Here is a 16,124-nt window from a genome sequence, read left to right on the forward strand (position 1 = left end):
TAATATAAACTTCTATTAAATCTCGAGCATATAGCTGATCGTATTTATAGTTACGTAATCATAGTGGAATATACATAAGATTATATTTTCAAAATAAGTTAGTCCTAAGATTCGTCAGTGCACAAGATTTACACTGACTTGCCAATCTACAATATGATCTGCTTACACATTGTAGTGTTATGTTCTTTCCATAACATTAGTAAAGTAGATAAGATCATATGTATTTGTTACATCAGACTGAACTGATATTGACATTTGACAGGATAAGTAAACATACCGTTATTATCTATTATAGTCATATCATATAGTTGACCATAGGTCAATTCGATCTCAATTCTGAGTGGTTAGTATTCTAACTGATTGTATTATTTGAGTTCTTTGACTTGTTCGTTACCAGCTTACCCTACGGACTAGCCCATACTTACATCTTGGACATATTTATTAATTAAGATAAATTGGTATCTAAATTAATAAATAAGTTTAAATCAAAGTTCAAATTATAAATAATTAATTTAATAAAGGATTTAAATAATTATTTAATTAATTAAATCATTAGAAAATGATACAAGTCTTGATTTTAAGTCCAATGGGCTTATAATCAAATAGGAAATTTCACAGGCCTAAAGCCCATGATAATTTCGACCTAGGGATGTTAATTGGCTATTATTTTATTGATTTTTTAATTAAATTAATGACCTAATTGATTCTATAAAAGGAGTCTTAAGAGAGAAGTCAAAACAAAAATTGAAACACAAGTTTCTAATAGGTTTTAGATTCTCTCTAAACATAAGTCATTTTCTAAGTCTTATTGTTCTTTTCTCTTCTTCTCGCTGTATCTATCTCATGTGTTGAGAATTGTCCACCTTATTTTAGGTGATTCCAATGATACTTTGGAAGGCTTTGAAGAAAATTGAAGATCATTTAAGTTTCTTGGTAATACTCTGCGACAGAAAGGATACAAGGGTTAGAGAAACTGAAGGAAAGACTCATTCGTTCCGCTGCGTATAATGTAAGTATTCTTATCATTATTTATCTTTGAATTCAATTTTAGAAACATGTTCTAGGTTATCTCATATTAACTTGTTTAATATTAGATCGACATGAGAATAAATAAAGATCCTATATAAGTTTTCCTAACAACTGGCCTCAGAGCCTTTGGTAATCTTGATTTTCATGCATGAACATGTTAAAAATTCGATTATTTGATGTGTTTGAATAATTGGATGGATTTTCATGTTTTTATGAAGCATATTGATTTTATGTGATTATTAGCAATTTTTAGGTTATTTTGTTGTGTTTTCTATGCCATTCATTTTTATATATGTTTTATTTTGTGTAAAACATGGTAAGAATTAATTAGAAAAAATATTTGGTTTGAAAAATTGCACAAAAATTTTTTTGAATTTTTTTTGGTCTGGTTGCCTTGCGTGCGCGCACCCCTGTCCGCGCGCACACCTCGACCACGGTGAACAGTACCTGTCACGGGTATTGTTCACCCAGATTAAAAAAAATTGTGAAAATTAATTATTTATAATCAAAATCAAAAATATCAGATTTGTTTTTGTATTTAAAAATATTTTCTAAAATAAGATATTTCATTGGTTGAGATTTAAATAATTAGATATTTTTACAAAGATTCAAATTCAAATTTAAAAATAGACTGACAACTTAATTTTAAATCTTTTTATATATTAAAATATTAGAATTAATATATGAGATATTTAAGATATTTTCTTTTAAATACTTTATATTTTTATTAAATCTTTATTTGAAAATATAAATATCTGTTTATTCTATAGTTTTTAATATTAAAATTATTTGAAATTTGAAATTTGTTAGTTAGATATTTTCATGGATATTTGAATTTTTTTAACTATTTTAAGATATTCTAGGGTTGTTATAACTATTAATATATTTTTTTAAATGGTTAAAATATTAGCTTATTGTTGTAACAACACAAGATATTTTTGAAAAACAGTTAAGATATTGATTTTAAATTTTGAAAAATATCATTTTTTCCAACCAATTAATAAAATATTTTAAAAAATGAGATTAAATTAACTTTTGTTAATTGTTGATAAATCCTATTTAAATTAAATTGATATATTTTTTTCAAATTAACCTGTTAATTGTTGATAAATTTCATTTAAATCGACTTATTTTTTTGTAAAAATTTAATTAATTCGATTTTTTTGATCAATTCTAAAAAAAATTAATTGTGGTATTTTTGTAAATGAAATAAATTGTAGCATTTTTTCATAAATTCATACAATTGCTCATATAGTAACATGATTAGGCCCATCCAATTATAACATGTCTGTTTGCACTATATGTGATATTTTTCCAATTGGGCTTAGATGTATATAGTGGCCCATATGTTTGTTAGATATATGAATTTTTTGCCAAATAAAATATTCATAAAATGATAAGTTTTATTTGGGCCCATTAGAAAATATACAGTTTTAATTTCTCTCTTGTGGGTGATTCCACTTGTGAATGCACATTTGCTTTGCATGATTATAGTGGGCCTAATCAATTAATAAAATGAATGATTAAATTCCTGTCTTTTGGACCTTGTATGGAAGATTGGGGGGCTTTGTAATGGGAACGACATACTGGACCCAGCCCTCCTCCATACAAGCCCAATTGTTAATGTCAATTTACCTGAGTTAGACTTAATTGTATAGGTTCATTATATCAGTTAAACCTAAATATTGATTAGCAACAAATTAATTCTAAATTAATTGAATTTGTTTCAATGTGACACTTTAGAATTAATAGGAAATAATAGGACTTTGGTTTTAAAAAGTCTAATTTTTTCAATTTTTTTGGTAAACCAAAGTCATTAATTTTCTAAAAATAAATAATAAAAATACTATTTTTATTTTATAATGAGCTTATTTTAAGAATTATATTCGATCTCCACCGTTGGTTTAACAAAAGTCAATAGCTTAGTGAGGCCTAGAGACGCTTTGATTCGTCCCCCTACGGAAGGTGTTCATTAGTTATTTTGAAAAGGTTAGATTTCGAAAGATAGTTAATTATAGGTCAAATTCTACTAGACTCACCCCTACGGTGACTACTAGGACTAAATCTGTGATTATCGAAACCGTGGGTATAGCTCATAAAATAAGATATTTTGTTTTCTTATTTTGATCGAATAATAGGTTGTTAATAATGGTGTCCATTATTAAATAAGTTTACAACTTTATTTAACTAGTGATATTTTTGACTCTCGCCAAACGGGACAAGGATATCATAGATTAGTTAAAAACCTAAAGAAATAGAGATATGATTATTTTGGTATTTGTCTCATATCTTACATATTTTTTAGATATGTTGTGATATTTCTTGAAATTAGCGTGAATAGGAGTTTTATTGAGCAAATGTGATTGATTTCTGTTTTATTGGTAATATGTAGTTTTAAGTTAAGTAGTGTATGAGTCTACTCCCATCCTTTCTCAACTTTCGATGGAGAAACGCACTGGAGAAAATTTCCTTAATTGGAAGAAGAATATCAACATAGAGTTGACTGGTGACAACTTTGAGTTTGTCATGATTGACGAATCCCCAGAACAAGCACCGTGTCCACACGTTCATGATGGCACCGTCAATTGTCGTGATGGCACCGTAAATGCTTGGATATCACAGTCTCCACACATACGTGATGACACCGTGAATGCTTGAATGGCACTGTGTCCGCACGTTTGTGATCAACTCAACTATGGTCTAACACAGCTCATGGGTTGACCTAGTAAGGGAGGAGAAAATAAGACTACTATTGTTTCTGTTGATCCAGCTAAGGTTGAAGCTAACCAAGCTTCATCTTCTAAAGCTGGAAACAAGAGGAAAGGTGGACAAAATACAAACCCCAAGCCTGCAAAGGCTGCAAAGATGAGTGCACAACCAAATGCACAGACGCCTAAGGGGATAAACAAGAAAAATAAGAAAGGTAAAGATAAGTGTTTTCATTCAAAGAGAAAGGGCATTGGAAACGAGTCTGCCCCAAATTTCTAGCAGCAAAAAACAAAGGTAATGATTATAGTTTATTTATCTTACAAACATGTGTGTTTAGAGAATGATAAATCCGCTTGGATTATTGAATCTGGATCTACCAACCATGTTTGCAACTCTTTACATCTTCTTGAATCGTGGGAGGAAGTGGACGAAGGCGACTTAAAGCTTAGAGTTGGGAGAGGATAGTTTGTTGCGATCCAAGCTAGAGGAAGAGCTCGTCTGAAGTTCGGAAATAAATACTTAATTTTAAAAGATGTATTTTTTATTCCGAATTTTAGTAGAAATTTAATTTAATTTTCCATGTTTCAATTAGAACAATTTGTTATGACTTTCACAAGTTCTAATATATTTATTTCTTACAATGGATCACAATTGTATATTGCATGCTTGGAAAACGGGCTTTATATTCTGTGACCTAACGAACCCCTCGCTCTTAACAATGATTTATTCAAAGTAGCTAAACCTAGGACCAATAAACGTCAAAAGACCGATAACGATAATATGACATATTTATGGCACTTGAGACTAGGTCACATTGGCTATGATAGGATTCGAAGACTTACAAAGGATGAGCCTTTGAGGGAACTCACCTTAGGTGAATTACCTGTCTGTGAATCTTGTCTAGAAGGCAAACTAACCAAGCGTCCATTCTCTGCAAAGGGATATAGGGCCATAGAACCACTTGGACTTGATTCAAATGTTTTTGGACCTTTGAATGTACAAGCCAGTGGTGGTTTTGAGTATTTCATCACTTTCATTGATGATTACTCTAGATACTCATGTCTTTACCTAATGCATAGGAAATCAGAAACATTTTCAAAGTTTCAAGAATTCTTAGCTATGGCTCATAACCAATTAGGTCAAATGTTAAAGATCTTGCGATCAGATAGGGGTGGAGAATATTTGGATATGCAGTTCCAAGATCATTAATTGAACTTGAGATTTTATCACAACTTACTGCCCTAGGTACTCCGCAACAAAATGGTGTAGCGGAACGTCGGAACAGAACTTTATTGGAAATGGTTCGATGAATGCTTAGTTACTCAACTCTACCAACTTCGTTCTGGGGACATGCAATTGAAACCGCAAATGACATTCTCAATGTCGTGCCGTCTAAATCAATCCCCAAAACACCTTCAGAATGCTGAAATGGTCGTGAACCTAGTTTACGCCATTATAGAATCTTAGGGTGTCCTGCCCACGTCTTGAGGAAAAAGGAAGGAAAGCTAGAACTGCGAACTGAAGTTTGCATGTTTGTTGGCTATCCTAAAGGTACGCGGGTGGAATTTTCTATAGTCATTTAGAAAAGAAAGTGTTTACTTCTACGAAAGCTACTTTTCTGAAAAATGACTATGTCCAAAACTTCAAACCACGTAACAAATTAGTTTTAGAGGAGATGGTTAAAGAATTTACTCCAACCAATGTTCCATCGTCATCAACGCAAGTTGATGATGAAATTCCCACTCTTCATGTCCAACCAACGCAAGTCGATTTAAATGAAGAAAGTACCACTGTTCTTGAGCAAATAGTCACGGAGCCTCTTCATAGTGAGAGGGTTTCTAGGAACCCAGTTCGCTATGGTTTGGATGGTGAAACCAATATGTTTTTTGATGACACTAGTGATGATGATCCGTTGTCTTTTAAATAGGCAATGGATTTCCCTGAAAAGGAAATATGGCTCGAAGCCATGAAATAGGAAATGGAGTCCATGTACTCAAATTCCGTCTGGGATCTTGTGGAAGCACCTATTGACTTTAGGGCCATTGGGTGCAAGTGGATCTACAAGAAGAAACAAGGTGTTGATGGAAATATGGAGACTTATAAAGCTCGATTAGTGGGAAAGCGTTATACCCAAAGAGAAGGTGTGGACTATGAGGAAACTTTTATTCCGGTATCCATGCTCAAGTCCATTCGTATCCTCATATCCATAGCAGCCGCTCTCGACTATGAGATCTGGAAAATGGACGTCAAGACAGCTTTTCTTAGTGGAAAGCTTGATGAAGTCATTTATATGGACCAGCCAAAGGGATTTAAAGTAGCTGGACAAGAAGGAAAAGTTTGCAAGTTGAATAGGTCCATCTATAGACTTAAGCAAGCTTCCCATTCCTGGAACCTTAGGTTTGATGAAATAATCAAAACCTATGGCTTTGAACAAAATATTGATGAGCCTTGGGTTTACCAACTTAAGGCAAATCAAATAGTGGTATTCCTGGTTCTTTATGTAGATGATATCTTACTCATTGGAAAAAATGTTAAGAAATGATCAAATGTGAAGAATTGGCTGAGCACTCAATTCCAGGTATCCAGATCATTAGGGATAAAAAGAACAGACTCTTAGCTCTATCTCAAGCAGCTTACATAGATAAAGTGTTTGAACGTTTCTCAATGAAAAATTCCAAGAAAGGACGTTTACCATCCCGCCATGGAATTCATCTTTCAAAGAAGCAGTCTCCCCAAACTCTTGAAGAGGAAGATGCAATGAGAAAAGTTCCTTACGCATTTGCAGTTAGAAGTCTAATGCATGTCCTGTTGTGTATTAGATTAGATATCTATTATGCAGTGGGAGTAGTGAGCAGGTATCAGTCAAACCCATGTCTGGAACATTGGATAGCAGTTAAGCATATTCTTGGTCTTCACTAACATATCATCCACATACACCTCCATGTTCCTCCCTATCTGGTTAGCGAACATCTTATTTACCAACCTCTGATAGGTGGCACCCGCGTTCTTCAACCCAAAGGGCATTACCTTGTAGCAGTAGAGCCCTTTATCTGTAATGAATGACGTGTTCTCTTCATCTGCTGGGTTCATTGGGATCTGGTTGTACCTTGAGTATGCGTCCATGAAACTCAGTAATTCATGTCCTGCCGTCACATCTACTAGCTGATCTATCCTTGGGAGTGGGAAGCTGTCCTTAGGACAAGCTTTATTCAGGTTCGAGAAATCGACGCAGGTCCTCCATTTCCCATTTGGCTTCGGAATGAGTACTGGGTTCGACACCCACACAGGGTAAAAAGACTCACGAATGAACCCGTTGGTCTTCAGCTTGTCAACCTCCTCCTTTAACGCTGCGTACCTTTTTGGGTCTAGCGCCCGCCTCTTCTGCCTGATGGGCCTCGCTTCTGGGGAGATATTTAGATGGTGGCACATCACATCGGGGTCTATACCCACCATATCCTAATGACTCCATGCGAACACGTCTAGATTATCCTTCAAAAATCTTATCAACTCCTCCTTCACGTCACTTTGCAGGCTTCTCCCTATCTTCAATTTTCTTAACGGTTCCTCAGTCACCGTAACTTCCTCTACTTCCTCCACTGGTTCTGCTCTTGACTCATCCACGACCCGAGGGTCCAGCTCCTGCGGACCCCCCGCGGGTATACGTAGCGCCTCATGTATCACCATGGCCATTGGTTTCCGCGGTTTCACAGGCGCACGGAGTGAGGTGTTGTAGCACTCCCTTGCCTCTCTTTGTTCTCCCTTCATACTAGCGTCCCCTCCTGGAGTTGGGAACTTGACAACCAAGTGATATATTGAAGTTATGGCTTTCAATTCTCTTAGGGATGGTCTCCCCAATACCGCATTGAAAGCTGATGCACAATCTACTACGACAAAGTTAGCCATGACTGTAGTCTGCCGGGGTTGCTCCCCAATGGTGAGTGTCAATTCGATCATTCCTAGGGGTTGCACTAAGTTCCCCGTGAATCCGTATAGGGATGATTGGCAGGGCTTTAGATGACGAATGCCCAGTCCCATCTTTTCCTAGGCAGGGCGATATAGGATGTCCACCAAGCTCCCGTTGTCCACTAGAACTCGATGGACGCACATATTTTCCAACTGAACTATCAACACCAGCGGATCATTGTGGGGGAAGTGTACCCCCCCGTGCATCCTCATCAGTGAATCTTATCGAGTCATTTTCCTCCTTGAAACTTTTCGGGGGTTGCTGCTCCAAACTCATGATGCAGGGGGGCGGACTTCGCGCGAGCCTCTCTTGCATATCTATCTCGCCCCTTCTGAGAGTCCCCTCCAAATCCTGGACCTCCGAAAATGGTTCAGACCTCCCTGTATTTCTGGGGCTCGCCCTTGTGCCTGGGGTGCCGCAGGCTTGTCCTCTGGCTTTGGCCTTTCTCTCCTGACATAACGGCCCAGGTGTCCCCGACGGATGAGCTCCTCAATCTCTTCCTTCAAATGGATACACTCTGCCGTGGTGTGACCGATATCCTTGTGGTACTGGCAGTATCTACTGGGGTCCTTTTTGGACCGATCCTTTCTCATTGGTGGGGGCTTTTTGAAGGGAACTCGATCTTCGTTGGTGAGGTAAATATGCTCCCTGGTATCTATGAGGTTCGTATAGTAAGTATAAGCCGCTTGCCTATGATCATTCCCTCATTTTTTTTTCCTCTGCTGGTCATCTCTTGACCCATCGTACGCCCTTTTCTTCTTTGTTACATTCGACTCATCGTTAGCTGGGTGCTTCGCGTGGGCCTCCTCCTTTCCTGCCCTTAAGTTGGCGTGGCCATCCTCCACACGGATGTACTTCTGCACTCTCTCGTAGAAGTCATCTAAGTCAGTGACTTCCCTCTTCAACATGTTGTCCCACAACTTGCTTCCTAGGAGCACTCCGTCTATAATGGCCATTTTTAACTCTTGGCAAGTTAGGCTCCCCACTTTCGCGGCCTCCATATTGAACCGGTGAATGTAGCTCTTAAGGCTCTCATTCTCCCCTTGCTTCACGTTGGCCAGGCTGGTGCCCGGCATTGTGTAGTCCCGTACGACATGGTGCTGTTGGAGGAATTCGTCAGAGAACTGCTGCCAGGACCTGATTGACCCCGGCCTTAATCTTTTGAACCATTTGTAGGCGGGTCCTTTCAAAGTGATAGCGAAGCAGTGGCATCTGGCACCGCTTCCAATCCCTCTTAGTTTCATCAGATCGTTAAACGCATCCAGGTGGTACTTTGGATCCGTATTTCCTTCGTAGTGGGTCATGTTGGGCTCCTTAAAGTTGGCAGGGAGCCGGATGGCCTGAATCTCCCTCACAAAGGGCGACTCATGGTCAAACTCTTCCTCAAAGACCTGGCCGCCTGATGCGGTGATGATCTTGCTTCGCAGGTTCCTCATCTCTGTGTCCAGGTCCTACCTCCTCTTGCTTAGAGTGTCCCTCAAAGCGGACGGGCTAAGATCCGCCTTTCCCTTGCCCTCTCGAGGCGCCATAGGGGGCGTGGTCCTTTTACCCGCCCTCTTTTTATTGAGCTCCTCCCGTAAATCTGAGGGTGCTCTTTTAGAGGTGACCTCGTCCTCATTGCGAGGGGCAGCGTTGGTCCTTGGCACTGGTTTCTGTGCCTGCTTAGGTGGTTCAGGGTGCTCGCGTGGCTTCGCTCAGGGGGTGTTACTGGTAGAGTGTCGAGTTCTCCCATCATCTACTGGTACGGTGGTCTCCACCCCATCCTTGCCTTTCTCCTTCCTCTTAGGCAAGGTCACGGTCGATTTACCCTGCAACAGGCCATTCAGGACCTCTTGCATATTCTCCAAGGTGGTCTCCAAACTTTGGTTCTTGTGGTGGAGCTCACGTATTTCCTCTTCATAAAACAGAGATTTCGAACTCGAGCTCACGGAATGGACCCGGGGATGCTTATCATGCCTACGGGTAGAGGGCCCTGGGTCCTGCCGGCCGGAGTTCGGTACCTGCGGTGGTTTTGGGAGAGGGAACTCATTAGCATTTCCCGGTGGTGCTCTTGGAGGACTTCCTCCAGGTGGAGCGGCCGGTGACGAGGCCACTCTATCACCTCCGTGAACCTCAGGGTCCTTCGGGGGCTCCACGTCTCTGGGTGGAGGAGCATCCTTCATGGAGGCCTTCAGCTGGACTCCGTTCAGGTGAACCTCTACCTCTCGTGACTCCCTGAGTCGCTTTGAACGTCTTGGCATTTCTTCTTGCCGGAAACAATGGTGGAAAAGTAGCTTGAAACTAACGTTCCCACAGACGGCGCCAAACTATTGACAGTGAGAACTCGTCAACTAAGTTGAGTTGGAAAAAATTATCTAGTAAGGATCGTCAATAAAAGAGTTGTAGAAATCTAAGTAACAACTCAAGAACAATGACAGAATAACAATGGCGAAATCAATCTTTCATTCACTCTCAAGCCTTTGCTACAGTAAATTTTCCAACCCCCTTCCAGGTGGGGTTCGAGTTCATTTTATAGTAGGCTCTAATGGCCCTGGGTACATGGTGGTCCAGGAGACCAAGTGGTAAATAAGTACTATGTCAAGAGAGTGGCTTCAGAGGTTGTGGTCGTACATCCAGTACAGGGGCAGGTGTCAGGAGGATGCCTCCACTACTTGTCCGTACCCATGTCTGATGAGTGGTGATAGGCATAGTGGCGCAGGTGATAGTGGTGTCGACTCTGACCCTTGGCCGTAGACGTACGGGTTATTACTCCTGTCCCTGCATTCCCACTCCCCCACTGATACGGGTGTCCGTACTCGACATACAATGTCTTAACGGCCGTACCCAGTATTATATTGTACAAATATGTTCCATTTGACTCGTACTGGAGCCTCTAAGCATTGGGGTCTCAAGGCATAGGGTGGGGGTCTTGGGTCCTTGGCATGAGATGCCCGGAGCACCCTGAGGCCCCCCACGGGCTTAGGCGATAAGCACGTGGCCTCACCGGACGTCTAAGTGTGTGAGGCGAGATGCCTCCATCGCAAGCCTCCTTCGCGTAGCCTCCCTTGCTCAGCACTTTGCCGGTGTGGCTTGGACCCAGATATATGGAGCAACGGGGCGACGACCTCTTGAGAAGGTGATGGCCCGAAGGGCTTCACGGGGGTGTGCAAGCAAGGACCTCGCGCATGGGCGCCGCTGAAGGCCCTGCGAGAAGTAGAAGGCCCGAGGGCCTCGCGTGGGCACTCGGGTGCGCGCACCATGATGCCCAGCGGGGCCTCGCTCGGATGCGAGGCAGGGGCGCGCTTCAGGATGCGAGGCGGGGCCTCGCTCGGACACGAGGCGGAGGCGCGCATCAGGACGCGAGGCGGGGCCTCACTCGTACGCGAGGCCGAGGCTGCCTCGGACATGAGGCGGGGGTGCGCATCAGGACACGAGACGGGGCCTCGCTCGGACGCGAGGCCGAGGATGCTTCGTACGCGAGGCCACACGAGGCCGATGCTGCTGGGGCGTGAGCTTGGGCACGCGAGGCCATCTCGCGGGGCATGGTTCTGAGCATGCGAGGCCTGCCAACGAGACTTTCCCCGGGTTACACGAGGCTCCCTTATGTGTCACGCACCTAGGCATGGGAGGTCACCTCGCGGGGCACAGTCTTAGGCATGCAAGGCCGTTGTGGGAGGGTCGTGCCCCGAGCGTCTCGTGGCTCAAGCATGCATGTAGGCCTTTAAGGGACCTTAACACACGAATTGGTTCTTTTGTGGGTGCGGAATACTGAGCGTCTACACTAGAGAACGATGTTCCAGGATTATGACTCTATGGTCATGAGGAAGGTTATGTTGGTATCTAGTCACCATGCACCTATCCTGTTTAAGCTAGTGAAAGGTTCACTTATATGTTAAGCCCCGGTGACCCTATCGTCACATGGTTAAAGGGAGCTGTACCCACCTTAGTGACTTTTGCGACTGTCACTTATCTGTCTTGGCTGAAAGTCCTGAATGTTTATTATGATCATTGTTGATATTATATCATGCTATATTATGTTTATGTTTTCTTGTTGGGCCTTGGCTCATGGGTGCTATGTGGTGCAGGTAAAGGGAATGAAAAGCTCACCCAGCCTTGAGTTGAGAGCTTAGGTGGTGATGTATACATATGCGGCTGCTTGACCACCACGGCCAAGGAGTTCTCAGAGGAACTAGGGGGTTTCCCTATTTTTGCCACTTAGGTCGACGGGTTTGTAAATTTGGAAACAGTAATGACCTTTTTGAGTTGTAAATAACTTGTAAATGATTTTATGGGCCCATGAATAGTTTTATGTATTTAATAAAATATATCATTTCCTTTTTATTGTTTTTCCACCTTAGCCTGTTAATAACACTTAGAGCACGTTTTTAACCAAAGGACTCGGGTAGCGGGTCAAATTTCTGGTTCACCGATCACCGTAACTGTTCTTGGGTAACCAGGGTGTTACAATTGGTCGGGCATAATTTTTTACTGGTCGGTCAAGAACCTTACTAGTCGGACAGAAACCTTACCTGGTCGGTCAAATCACTTTTGGACCAGGTAAATTCATTTCCCGACCAGTAATATCACAACTCCGTGGGTCAACTTCCAAACTTTGCACTTCTTTGGTCAACACATTTATTAATTATTAATGTGTCATTTACTGACCATGCATTGCCACTTGTCACTTTTGATTGCCATGTCATCGAACTGAAATTTTGGGGATAACAATAACGAGTTAGGATTTGGAGAAAATGAAAAGAATAAGAGGAACTATAATGAACTAAACCTGAGGATAAAAATACCTTAGATAGATTAGAACTTCAATCTACACATCAATACCGAAATCACACTCTATCTTACTTCCCAAGTGTTTAGAAAAGCTTAGATTTGAAAGTTTTTAACCCCAAAACCCTAGTGTTTCTCTCTAGAATGAACTTAGCAGCTTGGAGGCTCTGAAAAATGCTTGAATGATGAAGCAAATGGATGAGTGAAATGTCCTATTTATAGAGTTAAAGGAGTGAAACTAACTCCCATTTCAATGAATAAATAAATGATTAAAAATACATTTTCTGCTCAACAGAAGCCCAAAACTCGGTCAAAAACGTTTAGGAACAAGTCAAAGTTGTTGAGGGTTGTTTCTAGTTTCGAATTCCACGAAAATTCAAAAATGGTCACTAGAGTCGATATATCGCCCTCTATAGGCGATATATCCCCTATACCATAATCCCAAGGGTCCGTAATTTCGTTCATACAAAGTCAACGTATTTTTCAGTAAAATCATAGGCAATATATCGGCCCCTATAGCTGCGATATATCGACATACGCCGATATATTAAACACGTTTTTGCACACTTTCAGCACACTTGAATTTGTTTAAACCACCTTGACTGAGTCAAACGTGATCCTAACAACTAAGGGAAGGTTCTAGACTTCCTAGACTTATCCATGATTATTTCTATTCGTCAAAAACCTTAAATCTTTAATAAACATACACGTGACAAGTGTCACGTTCTTAATTATTCTTTCTAAACCTTAGGTTATAATAAATAATATTCTTAGGACTATCTTCATTAATAAAACCTTATGATAAAATTAATATTTCAAAACTATAGACTAAACTTATAAAATCCATAACTAGCTCTACGAGTTCTTAACTAAATCCCGAATTTGAACCAATATCCACGAAAACTAAAATACTACAACGTAAAATAATACTATCTAACTAAGTAAAAATCTGTGGCACTACAGCTGGGACCCGCCTGTCCCCTGGTGCTCATTCGCCCAACGTGCACGTGTGGCGCACGTGCTTGCCACCAGCCAACCGTTTGGCTCACACGCCCTTGCCGCGAGTGATCTTCATCTCCACTGCCCAAAGCAGCAGCCAAAAAGCACTTTTTGCCCTCTTCTCTCTTGCCGCCATGTGTCCCATAGCTGCCCATTTAAGCCAATGACAAGTTGCCACGTGTCCACTCCCAATTTCAAATTTTATAAATTGCAAAATTACCTAATGCAATTTGTAGCAAGTTTTATTTCAATTTTAGTCATTTTACCTTACTATAAATAGGTGCTTAGGTTTTTAGAAAATATATACAGTTTCAAACTGAGAAATCCAGAGAAACGCGCTCATAGGCATTGTTTTTATTTACTTATTTTTGTTATGAGTTTCTAAGTTCTCTTATTATTAAGATGGATAATGAAACCTAGTGTACTTAATTAAATATTTATTTTTGTATTGACTCTCAATAATACAATATAATGTTAATGATTTTCACTTCTCTCAACAATTTCTTTCATCTTTAATATCAAGTATTTTTTATAGTTAGAAATTATTAAAGCCTGGTTTTATATTTTGCTAAAAATAATCTTTTTTTTTTTTACTATTTGTAGCTTCATTAAATTGTCTCATATTTAATACTTAGAAATTATAATTTTGAAGCGAAGGAAAATCTATTTTAGAAAAAATAGTTGGATTGGTTTCTAATTAATTATGAGAATCAATATATCAATAAATTATATTATTTATACTTAGGTGGAACCTGCAATCTGAATAATTCTTACTCAAATTATTTAAATAATCTTTAAGTTAGTCATTTTCATATCTTAAAAAGTTTAGTTTGTTACCAAAAATTTCATCATTATTGGAATTAGGTTAGAATTAAAACAATTTAGATTAAATTGATTTTTCTTGAATTTTATGCAATTCCTATGGGTTCGACTTTGTGCTTACATAGTTTATATACTCAATTAAAGATTTGTGCGCTTGTGAGTTGATAAATTTTAAGACATACCACTTTTTGGTCCAACAAGTTTTTGGGACCGTTGCCGAGGAACTGTAAAAAAAAAACTACTTTAATTAAGGTTAGTTCAAGTCTTCTACTAGTTATATTATTATTATTATTATTATTATTATTATTATTATTAATGATATTATAAATATTATTATTATATACTATATTAATATGAGTATTATAAATATTACGTATATTTATATATAGATATAAAGTAATATATGAATTAATTAGAATCTGTTATTCATATTGTTAATATTATTATAATATTTCATATATATTATATTATATTACTATTATTAAGCATTCTATTTTTAGTTTTTTATACTATCATATTTATGGTAGGCATTGCCTCTTAAATTGTACTTTATTTTTATTTTAAATACAATTTAGTTTTTATTTTCGTTCTCATAATTTATGGTAGGCACTATCTCCTAACTTTTTGTTTTATTTTAACACTATTATTATAATTGCGAATATAGTAACTCTGCTTCCTTATAAAAAATTGTAATATTTAGTGTATGAGTCGTTGAGAACGAAATTCTAAAAAACGTCTTGTTAAAAGAAGATTATATTTGATTGAAATTAAAAGTGAAAATTTAGACGTTATGGAACAAAATTGAGAAATTCTTGTTGCTCGGGGGAAAACTCTTATTGAGTATTTCCCTCCCATTTTTTCTAATCCTCCATCATGCATTATTTTTCCTGAAACTAATGCTACCCATTTTGAGCTTAAATCTTCTATAATTCAATTGTTACCATCTTTTTATGGGTTAGATTGAGAGGATCCCTACATGCATATTAAATATTTCTTAGAAATTTGTTCTACTTTTAAATTTAAAAAAATTCTGATGAGTCTGCTAGGCTTAGACTTTTTCCATTCTCATTAAAAGATAAGTCTAAAAGCCTGGTTAAACTCTCTTCCAGCTGATACTATAACTACTTGGGATAAATTATTTAATAAAATTTTGACCAAATTCTTCCCCATGTCCAAAACTGATAATATTAGGAGAGAAATCTCCGAATTTTACCAAAAAGATAATGAAGAATTTTACGAGTGTTGGGAGAGATTTAAAGATTTGTTGTTAAAATGCCCACATCATGGATTTAAAAAATGGAGATTTGTAAAATATTTTTATGATGGTCTAACTCCTTCAAACAGTCAAATGATTCAATCTATGCATACAGGAATTTTTTTACAATTTCAAGGGCAAGAGGCTTGGGAGTCTCTTGAAACTTTGTTGGTAAATTCACAACAGTGGAATTGTCTAGATCTGAGATCGAAAGCATCCAATGCACCTAAGAGAGGGGGAATTTACGATGTAAAAGATGACATAGATATAAAAATGTCTTTAGCAAATTTTACAAGAAGGGTAGAAGCTATGTCATTAAGTCAAACAATAAATGCTCCCATGGCACCTAGGAATGAGGTTTGTTCTCTATGTTTTAGTACAAGTCATAATATCCAATCATGTCCTTCATTGACTATTTACCGAGAAGCATTCTTTGATGAAGCTAATGCTCTTCAAGCTTATGGGAGACCATCTGATATCCCATTTGCTCCCACCTATAATCTAAATTGGAGAAATCATCCAAACTATTCATGGAGACTGAACCAATGACATCAATTTCACATACCCAATCAAAGCCATGCC

At 38.7% G+C, this 16,124-nt stretch overlaps 1 non-coding gene across 1 annotated transcript; it reads right to left on the bottom strand.

Annotated features, from left to right (window-relative positions):
• Positions 1 to 15,470: 15,470 nt before the first annotated feature.
• On the bottom strand, positions 15,471 to 15,577 carry LOC133820481 (small nucleolar RNA R71). Its single transcript, XR_009886889.1, has one exon. It is a non-coding gene; the product is annotated as a small nucleolar RNA R71 (small nucleolar RNA).
• Positions 15,578 to 16,124: the final 547 nt, after the last annotated feature.

Source organism: Humulus lupulus, chromosome 2 (assembly GCF_963169125.1).
Source record: "Humulus lupulus chromosome 2, drHumLupu1.1, whole genome shotgun sequence".
Taxonomy (NCBI): domain Eukaryota; kingdom Viridiplantae; phylum Streptophyta; class Magnoliopsida; order Rosales; family Cannabaceae; genus Humulus; species Humulus lupulus.